Source organism: Nicotiana sylvestris, chromosome 3 (genome assembly GCF_000393655.2).
Source record: "Nicotiana sylvestris chromosome 3, ASM39365v2, whole genome shotgun sequence".
NCBI lineage: Eukaryota > Viridiplantae > Streptophyta > Magnoliopsida > Solanales > Solanaceae > Nicotiana > Nicotiana sylvestris.
In genome coordinates this window covers 154,054,891-154,067,356 of record NC_091059.1, presented here as the reverse complement: position 1 = coordinate 154,067,356, position 12,466 = coordinate 154,054,891, and positions in this window count along the sequence as shown.

Below are 12,466 nucleotides of genomic sequence, written 5' to 3'. Positions count from 1 at the left end.
CTACCTCGCTAGTCGTGGCATTGTGCTAACAAGGTTCTTATTTCAACATGTCCTAAATATCTATGCTCTATCCTTTAAAATGCATTTAAAGGTTTCAGACTAAATACTGCAACAAGAAATTAAAGTTCAAAACGAGCGGTTTGGCAATCGATACACCATACATTTGGCACTATTAAATACTTTTTAGTTTTGATCTCCCTTTTCCATCCCAAAAGATAAATAAATTGTGGGTTGCTAAACTGGCGCCATTCCAACTGATCACTAGCTAGTATAATGTTATTACAATAACACAAGTTAAAATAATAATAATAATAATAATAATAATAATAATAATAGAGAAAACTACCATGTATGGCCATTGAAAAAAAGTATTAGCCCAAAGTTTTGCACGTAACCCGAAATGTCCAATCGGATAAAACTAATATCAAACTGTAGCCCATCGGATAAAACCAACAGACAAAAGACAATTATCTTCCCTAGATATTTTTCCTTCTCAATACCAAATTGTTTTCTCTTTCTTACTTTTTTATCTTCCCTAGATATTTTTCCTTCCGAATACCAAATTGTTTTCTCTTTCTTAAGAATCACACTTGGCTTTTTACTTTTTCTATATTTTTTTACTTATTTTCTTCAATTCTTTTAATTCTTAACACCTTTTCCCCCACTTTATTCCTGTTAACAGTACTACTAAAAATTTTTGATTGAACATAAAACGTTATTAAAAAAAATCAAAATTTTTTCATCAGCTAACAATTATTTTACTATTTTCCCAACAGTAATACCGTATTACATTACAATTAAGTCTTTGATTCAATGAAAAATAATAAAAATCAAGACTTCTTACACCAGCTTTAAAAAATATCAAGTGTTGCTCCATAACCAAACAAAGGAGTGAAACTTCTTTTTACAATAAACCACACATCAATCCTTTTTTCCCTTCCCTCCAAAAGGTTTTCTTTCTTAGGAGTTCTCACACATAATTAGTGGTGATTTTCATCTCCTTTCTTTAGTTAATTTTCAAGTTCGACTTAGTCTTTTTCAATCATATAAGTGGAAAAACAATAGTTGAGAAAAGTTCAATCATATATACATGTATAAAGTGTGTGTGTGCATATATATATATATATGTATGTATATACAGGATAATTTTAATAAATTATAGTTATATATATATATATATATGCAATGTATAAATATTATATCCTAAGTTCGACAGTGTATCCTTAGTGTATATTGAGCCTATCTCGAGTGTGCTTGTGTATCTAAAGTGTATATATTTGTGTACCCCAAATGTATTTTGTATCGTGAATGTATAATATGTCTGAACAATGTATCAAAATTGTATATACATGTGTATTTTCTAATATGTAAACATAGTGTATATAAATTATATACACATTTTGTATGTGTAATGTGTGCAAACTGTGTATTTAGAGTGTATCATATATTTTTTGCATAGTGACAGTCTATTTTGTATATTTTTTGTATAGTAACAGTCTATTTGTATAGTGACAGACTATTTTGTATATTTTTTGTATAGTAACAATCTATTTTGTATAGTGACAGTCTATTTTATATATATTTTGTATAGTGAGAGCTAATTATATATAAATTGTATAGTGGCAGTCTATTTAGTATATTTTTATATAGTGATCATCTATTTTGTACATACTTTGTATAATGATAGTCTATTTAGTATATTTTTTGTATAATGACATTCTATTTTTGTATATATTTTGTATAGTGACACTCTATTTGTATATAAATTGTATAGTGACAGTCTGTTTTGTATATTTTTTATATATTGGCAGTCTATTTTGTATAGTGACAGTTTATTTTGTATAATTTTTGTATAGTAACAGTCGATGTTGTATATATTTTGTAATATACCAATATTCAAATCTATTTTCGAAAGAAATACATAAATATCCATGTAAATATATACTAATGGTGGGCCTGAAATTATAATTCCCATCAAATCAACTAACGACATACATGTGGAAATGAAAATTTATTTGCTGAAACCTAAAGGATTTCCCTAGCAAAGAAAGTTAGCCGAGAAAAAAATGAGGCAATAACAGAGAGCTTGGGATTTTTATTCAAAGAGTGGTTGCCCCTCTCTCTTTAGCCAATGATTTTTCTTTTCCACTTTTAAAACAAAATCAACAGCCCTTGAATTCCTGGAAATACGTACTACTATACAGTCATTTCTTCAGCATCAATCAATAACAACGATATCTTTCTTTCTGTCTCTGTTTCTGTGGTTTTAGTTCCTTTTTTTGGTACATAACAATTGAGGCAGTGATGATATTTTATCTGAATTCTGGGCTAACTGGATCGGGCATATAGACTATCCAACTCGTATCTTGGCCTGGCAAATCACCGGACGACCAGCGATTCAAAGGTTTTTTCTTTCGATGCAATCGGTGATTTTGTAGCCATAGCGTGGTTGCCTCTATTTTCCGCTATAAAATTGGTGATTTTGTAACCGGACGACCTGTCTTTACAGATCTGAGCCTCAGTACTTTTGAGCTAGCCACTAGAATTAATTTTGGGCTATAAAATATATGTTGTAGTTTTTGGGCTACCGGGTGAAATATGTTTGGGCCGATGGGCTATAAATAAAGTTTGCTCATAATAATAATAATAATAATAATAATAATAATAATAATAATAATAATAATAATAATAATAATAATAATAATAATAATAATAATAATTTTTAACTTACAAATTAGACTGTAATGCAAGTAGCTTAAATATTTTGCCATTTTGGTCCAAATTTGCCGACTTTCTTAATTCATTGGCTTACGAATTAGACCGTAATGCAAGTAGCTTTGAATATTTACCTTTTTTTTCTAAGAGAGAGGTGCATTCCTATAAGTAATCCACCAATCGAAGAAATGGCAAGACAATGAAGTATTTCAAATTTTATACAACTCTATGGTAGTTACATGCATGTTGTCCATATAAAGTTGAAGTCGATATAATAATAATTGTTTGACTCAAAAGATATTAAAATCTTTTTGAACAAATCAATCAAAGATGAAGGGGTAAATCTTAGCTGAGTATAATAATCTCTAGAAAGAATGATAGATAAAGAGAATACAGGTCACAAGATTTCTTTAACGGTCTACTTTTATAAAAATCTTTTAGGAAACTTCTCATTCGTAAATAATAATGCAGCGAATCTTCGGCCAATCCCCCCTTTTACAAGGTTATTGTCCTCCATATATACAAAGATCGAAACTCTTCTAAGTTGTAAAAGTCAAATTACAAGGAATATTCCTAATGTCCCCTAATGGGCCTACACTGTTACAAGGGTCGTACAGTCTCTTGTTTGCCTTAAGGTCGTCTCCCTCAAGACATCGATTCAAGGAGACCTGTCATTCGTCGTACTCGTCGTGGGTCGTGATTGGTAAAATTTGGACCCATACAGTTAGTCCATTCGCTTGTCGGGGTCGCAACTTGGTGCGTCCTCGATGAGCGGACATCATGCGTTCCTATGGAGAAATTTGATCCGTTGAGACGTTACGACATGGCCAATAGGGGACGGTCAGCGTGCTTAGCAAGACACCGGTTAGTACACTTTATCGGAAAATGTTGTCATCTTCACGTGCGTCATTATTGCGCATGTTTTCAAGGCAGGGTTTGATGGCTTGATGCTTCGATTCTAGTGTTACTCTATGACCCTCCGCTTCGATTCTGGCGCCACCCAACCCTATAAATAGGTGATGGGTTTGTTTTTTCGAAAGTTCTTGGCCATTTCACTCCTGATAACCTCCCTTATTCCTCCGAGCTTGCCCTGATACCCTTCTGTTTCTTCTTCTTACGTGCTTCGTTCGCATCTTCTTCCTCCTTCTTTTTGCATTGATACTCCTTTGAACGACATCATGCCAAGTCTCATCATTCTCGTGAAGGGTTTCCTAAGGCCACCCTATTGTCCACGGCACCCCCTTCAGGCGGTGAAGATACGGTGGTAGAAGAGGGTGATAGTCCCCCTATGGTGGAGGACTTATTATCGAGACACCCCATGTATCGAAGTGACTTCCTCAAAGACCCCCCTCCTACACCTGCCCCGTACTTTCTGAGACGGAGCAGGTTCACCTTGACTCTTCGTATAAAATATAGCATCCCTACTCACGTTGACATGATTCCGGCGGGGAGAGATTTTGTAGATGTCTACAGGCCTGAGTACTGCGCTTTCTATGAGTACCCTTTCGTGATTGGCTACACTTTTCCTCTCTTCCCCTTAGCGGAAGAGTTCTGTAGGTTCTACCAAGTTTGCTTGGCACAACTTTTGCCGTATACCCTTAAGGTGCTCCTACTATTGACCAAGTATGCGGAGTTGGCGGAATATAATGTTTCTATCCACCACCTTTTGTACATGTTCTCACCTAGCTTCCACAAAGGTACAATGGTGCATTTGAGGTACCGTGGCACGAAAGGGTTAGTGGTCGGGACAGACGACTGAGCAAGTCACAAGTTTTGGCACAAGTACTTCTTTGTCAAAACCGAACATATTGTTTCCGACTCTGCCAGGTTCCTGGAGCGATGGAACGAGACTCATAAGTGTCGCCACTCATTTTATTCTTCCTTCGTCTGTATTCATTATAAAGTTTGTTTGCTTCCTTTTTGCAGCTATGGGACATCCGCCCTGCCCCATTGCGGACATAAGGGATTGGGTAGCTCGTTTGTTATCCAACGCAGCGGAAACCCGTGATTGGCCTTCCTTCGTAAAGCATTACGGCCCTAAAGTTCCAATTTGTGAGTGTTTTCCTTTTACCCCTTCATTGGTTATTTATTGTCGTCCATTAATTCGACTACTTCGTGATGGTAGGTCGAGGAGCTTCCAGGCAGAGGGCGCTAGTTCCCGATTTCGACAGGCCGTTACCGCAGCGGACACACAATTTATTTTAAGTGAATTTGTTCAAAAGGGTCGTTCTTAACCAGTTCAATTAGAAGGCCCCTCTCGGATCATGGTCGCGGGGGAGGAGGCTTCTTCAATATCGGCCCCTACCTTTTGGAGGAATCCTCCAATGGGGACGAACCGTTATCGAGAAAAAAGGAGAATGGAGCTTGGAAAGGGTGTGGTTGTCGATGCTGATAGAAGTAGGGCATCGTAGATGGCACCTATGCCCACATTCATGGCCGATGCCATATTATCGGGGAGATCTCCTCACACAGAGGGGGTTTGTCTAGGACCCGGCTCCGTACGCTCTGCCGAGGGCGGTGCATCGTCCAACGTTGGAGGCTGTTGCGTCGAGGGTGAAGGCTCAGGCTCAGATGTCGACCCGGAGGAAGTCAACGAGTTCGTAGGTCGCCATACTCACGTGGAGGTCAGAGTGGAGGGGTCTGATCGTCACATAGTCATCCCCGGGGACTATAACTTATTGTCGAACTGTGAGCAAGTGGTGTCTGTTTTTGCTCCTCTATGTTCTGCCCCTAAAAACGAGGTGCTCAGGGCAATGAGTGATGTGGAATTGTCTCAGAACGTCGCCAGTATGGCTTTGGGGGTAGGTTCCTTTCTTTTTCTTTTCGATGTTGAGCTTGTGCGGCAATTTTTGACCTGTATTTCGTTTTTAACTTCTCTTTTTCTCTTGTGCTAGACCCTCATCATAGAAACCGAATGCGAGCGTCGGTAGAGGAGGAGGGCGGCCGTATATGGGAAGATGCCGACCAAGTATCAATGGTATCGTGCTAAGCATCGCGCGATGGCCGATATTTATACTCAAGACCCTGAATTTCAGTTATTTCGCGAAGGGCTCAAACAGAGGGAAGACCAACTGGAGCGCAAGGTCGAAGAGTTGAAGGAGCGGGATGAGGAGCTCATGAAGGTTGTCGCCCGCAATAGTAAACTTGAGGCCTCCCTTAGGGTGAAGAAGGATGAGTTTGAGTTGAGCAGGGGGTGATTGCCGAGAATGCCGATTTGCAGGCATGAGTGGCCGGTTTGGGCGCTGAATTGAGTGCGAAGGCGGTGGAGATTGAGGGGCTTAAGGGCGAGCTGGACGTTGGTGCTGATAAGCTGGCAACAACTATTTTTGAGACGGTGTCGTTGGAGCATGCCCTCTGTATTTGTAGGTCAGAGCTGACTGGAGAGAGGGAGGCCTCTAATCTTAAGGTCACAGGGCTTGAAGGGCGTTTAAAGAGTTGGAGGCGGAATTATCTGTATTGAATGGGCAAGTGGCCTCGCTAAGAGCGGAGGATGCAACTCGATGTTCTCAACCCTCTACGTCTCATGCTTCAGCCGATCCGGTCATGCCTCGTCGCTTATATGATTGTGGGTTGATAGTTTGTATGGGTCCACCAAGTCTTAGAGTACCTGGTCCTCTACAAGTTTCTGCTGAGAGCACTTAGTAAAGTAGTAAGTAAATGAGGCAGCGGAATTTTACGTGGAAAAATCCCGCACAAGGGGATCAAAAAACCACGACCTACACCTGTAGGCCTTTAACTTTACTAACTTGTAATCTTACCTATTAAAAGCCACTTTACAATACTTCAGATTGCAAAGGATTTACTCAACTAACTTGTGGTACCTTTACCACAAGCCACTTTGTGACTATCCTAGTTACAAAAGCTTTTTCTAACTTGTGGTGCTATCATCCCAATCCACTTTGTAATTCTACAATTACAAAGACTTTTCTTTATGACTAAATCTAGTCACAACCTAAACTCAGTGAGTTTGAGGATTTACAAGAGGACTCCTAATCAGTATGCTTCTAAGTAAGCGATTTAGGAGATATAGTAAGTACAATAACAAGGTTACAACTCAACAAGGACAACAACAATCAAGCTTTTAGGAACTGGTCCGTAGTGGCGTTCAACCTTGTTCTTCAAGCTTGAGAGGATGATGAGTTTTCTGTTTTTGCAAAAGCTTGAATGAGAAATAGAAACCTTCCAGTGATGTCTTTGTATGAAGCTTCATTGGGTACATCTTGATCACATCACTTGAGGTGATGTGAGTGCTTTGTTTGGTTAGAGAGTGAGTGGGCTGACAGTGTATTGCAGTGTGGCAGAAACAATGCCGTCAGTCACTTCAGTTCCAGTTGTGTCCACATGACTTTGTATTGATACATAGGAACCACAGGAGCACCAAGTCCTTGATTGGTTCCTAGCTCCTGAATCTGTAGCAGTTCATCCTTAGCTGGAATCTGTTTAAGTTTGCAACAATCCCAGTAGGTCAGGTTCCCTATCTGGTTCTTATCAGTAAGTTTGTTACATCATCAAAATACAAGGCAAGAGTATTTAAGATCTATCAATTTCCCCCTTTTTGATAATGACAAACTTAAACAGTTATAAGTTCAGAATTAAGGTAGCAGAGAGCAGTGTCAAAGAGTTCCCCCTGAGACGATGCCTTAATCTATCTTTTTCAATTTATATATAAAGAACCAGTTCCCCAATGTGATTCCCCCTGAGTCCATATTAATCTTTTTCCCCCTTTTGGCATCATTATAAAGAATAAAAGCACAAAGAAGTCCAGCCAAGCTAACTCATGCCACATATGTGCACACTAGCATAAGAAAGAACATAACGCAAAGATAAAGTAATAGACAAAATAAAAGAGGATTTAGATTAAAAATAGTTTCATATGCAGAGGCAACATTTGGACTTGATCACGGGAGCAGTAGTAGTAGTACGTCCCAACCACAACAAAAAAAAACAACAAAAAAATATCCACCAATCATCAACAGAAAAAAAAAGAACACATCCAGATGACTGGTCACTGAGGGGAAACTTAGGGGGGCACTAGGAGGAAAAGGCTTGGAAGTAGTGGCAAGTGTTTGGAGAACAAGGTCTATTCGGGCGTTTCCCGACTTTTGCTCGTTGAGCAGTTTGGCTTTCAGGTTCTCAACTTGCACCCTGAGGTCAACAGTTTCTTGAGTCAAACGGATCACCCCATCATTCGACATGGGAACCACTTGAGCTTGCTGGCCTTCCAGGATGGCATTCCTGACCTTCTGTCGACGTATCTCTTCAGCTATGCTGTTTTGGGCATTGATGAGCTGAGACACAGTTGAAGTGCTTCCTACACACCCATAGTTCTCAATACACTCGCACTCTTCCAAGGTTGTCTGTGAGAATGTCTGCTTACGGGTCCCTACTTTACATGTTCCCAGCGGAGCCTCAAAGTATTTGAACACTTGCGTGAGCAAGAATCCATAGGGAAGCCCGTGATTGCCATCCTTGAAATCAGCCACTTTCTGCATGTGCTCAATCATTATGGAAGGCAGACTCACAGGGTTGAAACCGTCCAATTGCTCCATTAAGAATAAATCAGATTTGGAAGTGATAGATCTCCTTTCTGCTCGAGGCAACAAGACTTTGTTCACCAGTTCAAACAACAAGTGGTAGACGAGAAACAACGCTTTCTTATGAACCTGGTCCCTCTTCTGATTAGAGTTATCTTTCACAACTGCATTTCGGAAGTTGTATTGACAAACATTTCTCACACTAGACACCCCAACAGTAGTAACCTATAGAATTTCCCAAAGTAATTTCACGTCAAAGACAATATCCACCCCATTTACTAAAGCACACGCATGGTTAGTATCCACTGGAAAGAGACTGGCGAAGAAGCTCTTGACCTCCTCCTCATACACTTTAGGAGCGTCAATGTTGAACAGATACGTCCATTGCTAAAACTCCACCATTTCTAGAAGCTGACGCATTCCTGCCATCTCAAAAAATTGTTGGGTCAAACATGCGACCCAGCAAAACCTTTTGATGCCTTAGTCGCTCAGATCCAAGGCAGACGTCACTTCTGGATTTCTTCCCAGAACTGGGTTCTTCAACTTTTTCCTATCTGCGTTTCCTATGCTTTTCTACTCTAACTTTACCTTTCCAGTTGGACTTGACAAGACTATCTTCATCACTCACTGCCTCCTTTGTCTTGGACTTGGAAGTAGATTCTTTTTCTATGGAGACAGACTCAACCTTTTTTGAGGACCTCCTAACAAGGGAACCAGGTTCCTCAGGGGTTCCTTCTTCCACCACAACGACAGGGATAGCTTCATCACTTACAGGTACACCATTCTTTACCAACTTTCTCCTTTTCTTTTTACTACTTTTCTTGCTCTTTTGAAGTGCAGAATCGTAGGCTGCTTAAGCCTGGTAGTAGGCCGCTTACTTTCAAACTCAGGAGTGGTGACAACCCTGTGCTGACTCAAGAATGCATCTAGGGCAACATTGTCCAGGTTTACTTCATCATTAGACCTCATTTTTGGTGCTTGAATTTTTAGGGGCACAATATTGACAGCAGGTACAACACTATCCTAGGGATGAGAGTCCTGACCTAGGTCCTCCGGAGAGGGATCATGTTCCTCATGAGATACACCAGTAGTGCATACTACTGCATCCCCTTCAATAGCCAGAATGGTCCCTTCTACCCACATGTTTTGTGACTCTTGTCTCTGAGAAATAACTTCATGCAGTATCCCATCTGCGGATACGACAAACACAGTCTTTTATTCCTCAACAGGTGCTTCCATAACCATGGAGTCGACGGTAACGATGGCGGAGCCTTTTGTGAAGTCAGTATTTTCACCTTGTTTTCCAATTAGGGTTTTACTGGTGTGGGCATCAGATGAAGTTGAGGACGGAACAGTGGTTTCAGGAGTTTCAGAGTAGGGAAGAGGTTGGGAAACTACGGAAGGTGTGATTGTAGCAATGGAGGTGATAGAGGGTGACACAGACTTAGTGAAGGGGAGAGGTTCTATGGATGGGTCAGAGGTTTTCTCAGCCATTGGAAGAGGAGGTGTGACGATCCTTCCTTTGTGGTGAATCTAGAATAGGGCTTATGGTTAGGAAGAGCAGACGAGAGGGGGTTTTTAAACGGAGAGGACAATTATAAAGTGAGAAGAATATGTATCGGTTCTGAAAAGGCGGTTGGGCGTGGAGAATCGTGACGTTTCAGAGGGAGATTGAATGTTTTGAATTGAAGAGACATGACAGCCGGATCTGAAAAGTTGATGACATGGCAGTTGTATTTTGTGCCTTTTAAGACATGTATTAAAGGATGTACAGAACTACTAACCTTTAGTACAAGAACCTGGTTCTTGCGAAACATTTTCTTCAAGCCCTTCTTCCCCCTCTTTTTGAAAAGAATTAATCCTTTTTTATTAGTCATGTACTGCATCTACTGCTTCTATGCTCATCATGCGTGTTTACCTGCAATGTTTTTTTCTGTCCACAAGATAACCTGCATAGTCTGCATCAGCATACCCAATTAGATTAAAATTGTCACCTGATGGATAATATAGCACCAGGTCCTGCGTGCCTTTGAGATATCTTAGTATTCTTTTGGCAGCCTTCAAGTGAGATTCCTTGGGGTTTGATTGAAACCTCGCACACAACCCCACACTGAAAACAATATCAGGTCGACTGTCAGTGAGATAGAGAATAGACCCAATGATGTCTCTATACATTGTTTGATTCACAGGAGATCATGTTTCATCAATGTCCAGTCGAGTGGCAGTTGCAATGTGAGTGTCTATCACCTTTGATGCTTCCATGTAAAACCTCTTCAAGAGTTCCCTGATGGATTTTTGCTGACAGATGGAAGTACCTTTTGGGGACTGTTTTACTTGAAGACCCAAGAAGAAATTTAATTCCCCCATCAAGCTCATTTCAAATTCACTCCCCATAAGTTTTGCAAATTCTTCACATAGAGAGTCAGTTGTTGCTCCAAAGATGATATCATCAACATAGACATGAACAATGAGCAGGTTCCTTCCTCGTTTCTTTAAGAAAAGAGTGTTGTCAATCTTCCCTCTCTTAAAGCCATTTTCTAAGAGAAATTTTGACAATCTTTCATACCATGCTCGAGGAGCCTGCTTTAGCCCATACAGGGCTTTGTCCAATTTGAACACATACTCATGGTGCTCATGACTTTCAAACCCAGGTGGTTGCTTCACATAGACTTCTTCCTTAAGTAGTCCATTTAAGAATGCACTTTTAACATCCATTTGGAACAGAGTGAATTCCATATGAGAAGCAAAGGCGATTAGAATTCTGATGGCTTCCATGCGAGCTACTGGAGCAAAAGTTTCATCATAGTCAATCCCTTCCTCCTGATTGTAACCTTGAACAACTATCCTGGCCTTATTCTTTGTGGTAATTCCATGCTCATCGAGCTTGTTTCTGAATTCCCACCTTGTTCCTATAATGGTTCTATCTGGGGGTTTGGGTACCAGGAGCCATATACTGTTTCTCTCTAACTGATGCAGCTCGTCGTGCATGGCTATAATCCAATTTGCATTTTTTAGGGCTTCCTTGATGTTTTTGGGTTCTATCTGGGAGAGAAAAGTTGAGAAGACAAGTGAATTTCGAGCTCTTGACCTGATTTGGACTCCAAAATCTAAAGGAGTGATTATGTTGTCTATGGGGTGAGAACTTTGATGTCTCCAGTTAGATGATTGAGGTTCATTATTCCTCTATCCTTCTCTCATATGCAAATGGAGTTCCCTAAACTGCATCAACCACTCTTTCTTCAGCTTCAGTGGTTGTAATTGAAGTGTTTGGTTTTGTAGATGATGAGGCAGCGTTGTCTTTATTTGCCTCCTTCATTTGACTCATCATATCTGCCTTTCTATTTGTTATGTTAATGACTTCGCCAGGAACAAGTAAGGGTTCTCCATCTTGATCTTCCTCAGTGTTCTTCTCAAATGATGGGTGAGATTCATCAAAGATAACATGAATGCTTTCTTCAACACATTGAGTCCGCTTGTTATACATCTTGTAAGCCTTGCTTTAAGAGGAGTAGCCAAGAAATATCCCTTCGTCACTTTTGGCATCGAACTTACCAAGCTGATCTTTTCCATTGTTGAGAACATATCATTTGCATCCAAACGTTCTTAGGTAACTCAGCTTGTGTTTTCTTCCATTTAGCAGTTCATATGGTGTCTTGTTCAGAATTGATCTGATCATGCACCTGTTCACTAAGTAGCAGGCAGTGTTGACAGCTTCAGCCCAAAAGTTCTTTGCAAGTCCACTGTCAATCAGCATTGTTCTTGCCATTTCTTCCAGAGTTTTATTATTTCTTTCTACTACACCATTTTGATGAGGAGTTTTAGGAGCTGAGAAGTTGTGAGAGATACTATTTTCATTGCAGAAATCAACAAATTTGACATTGTCAAATTATGTCCCATGATCTGATCTAATGCATACAACTCTAGACTCCATCTTCACCTGAATTTTCTTCACAAAGGCCACAAATACTTTAGCCGTTTCATCTTTTGTTCTAAGAAACAGAGTCCATATGAATCTGGAATAGTCATCCATGATCACGAAAATGTATCTCTTTCCTCCTCTCTTTGCACCCTCATAGGTCCACACAGATCCATATGCAATAGCTCAAGTGGTTTTGAGGTGCTCACATCTCTTTTTGACTTAAAAGAGGACTTTACATGTTTTCCTCTAGCCTAGACATCGCAGACTTTTTAAGTTTTGAATTGTGAGATAGGCAAAC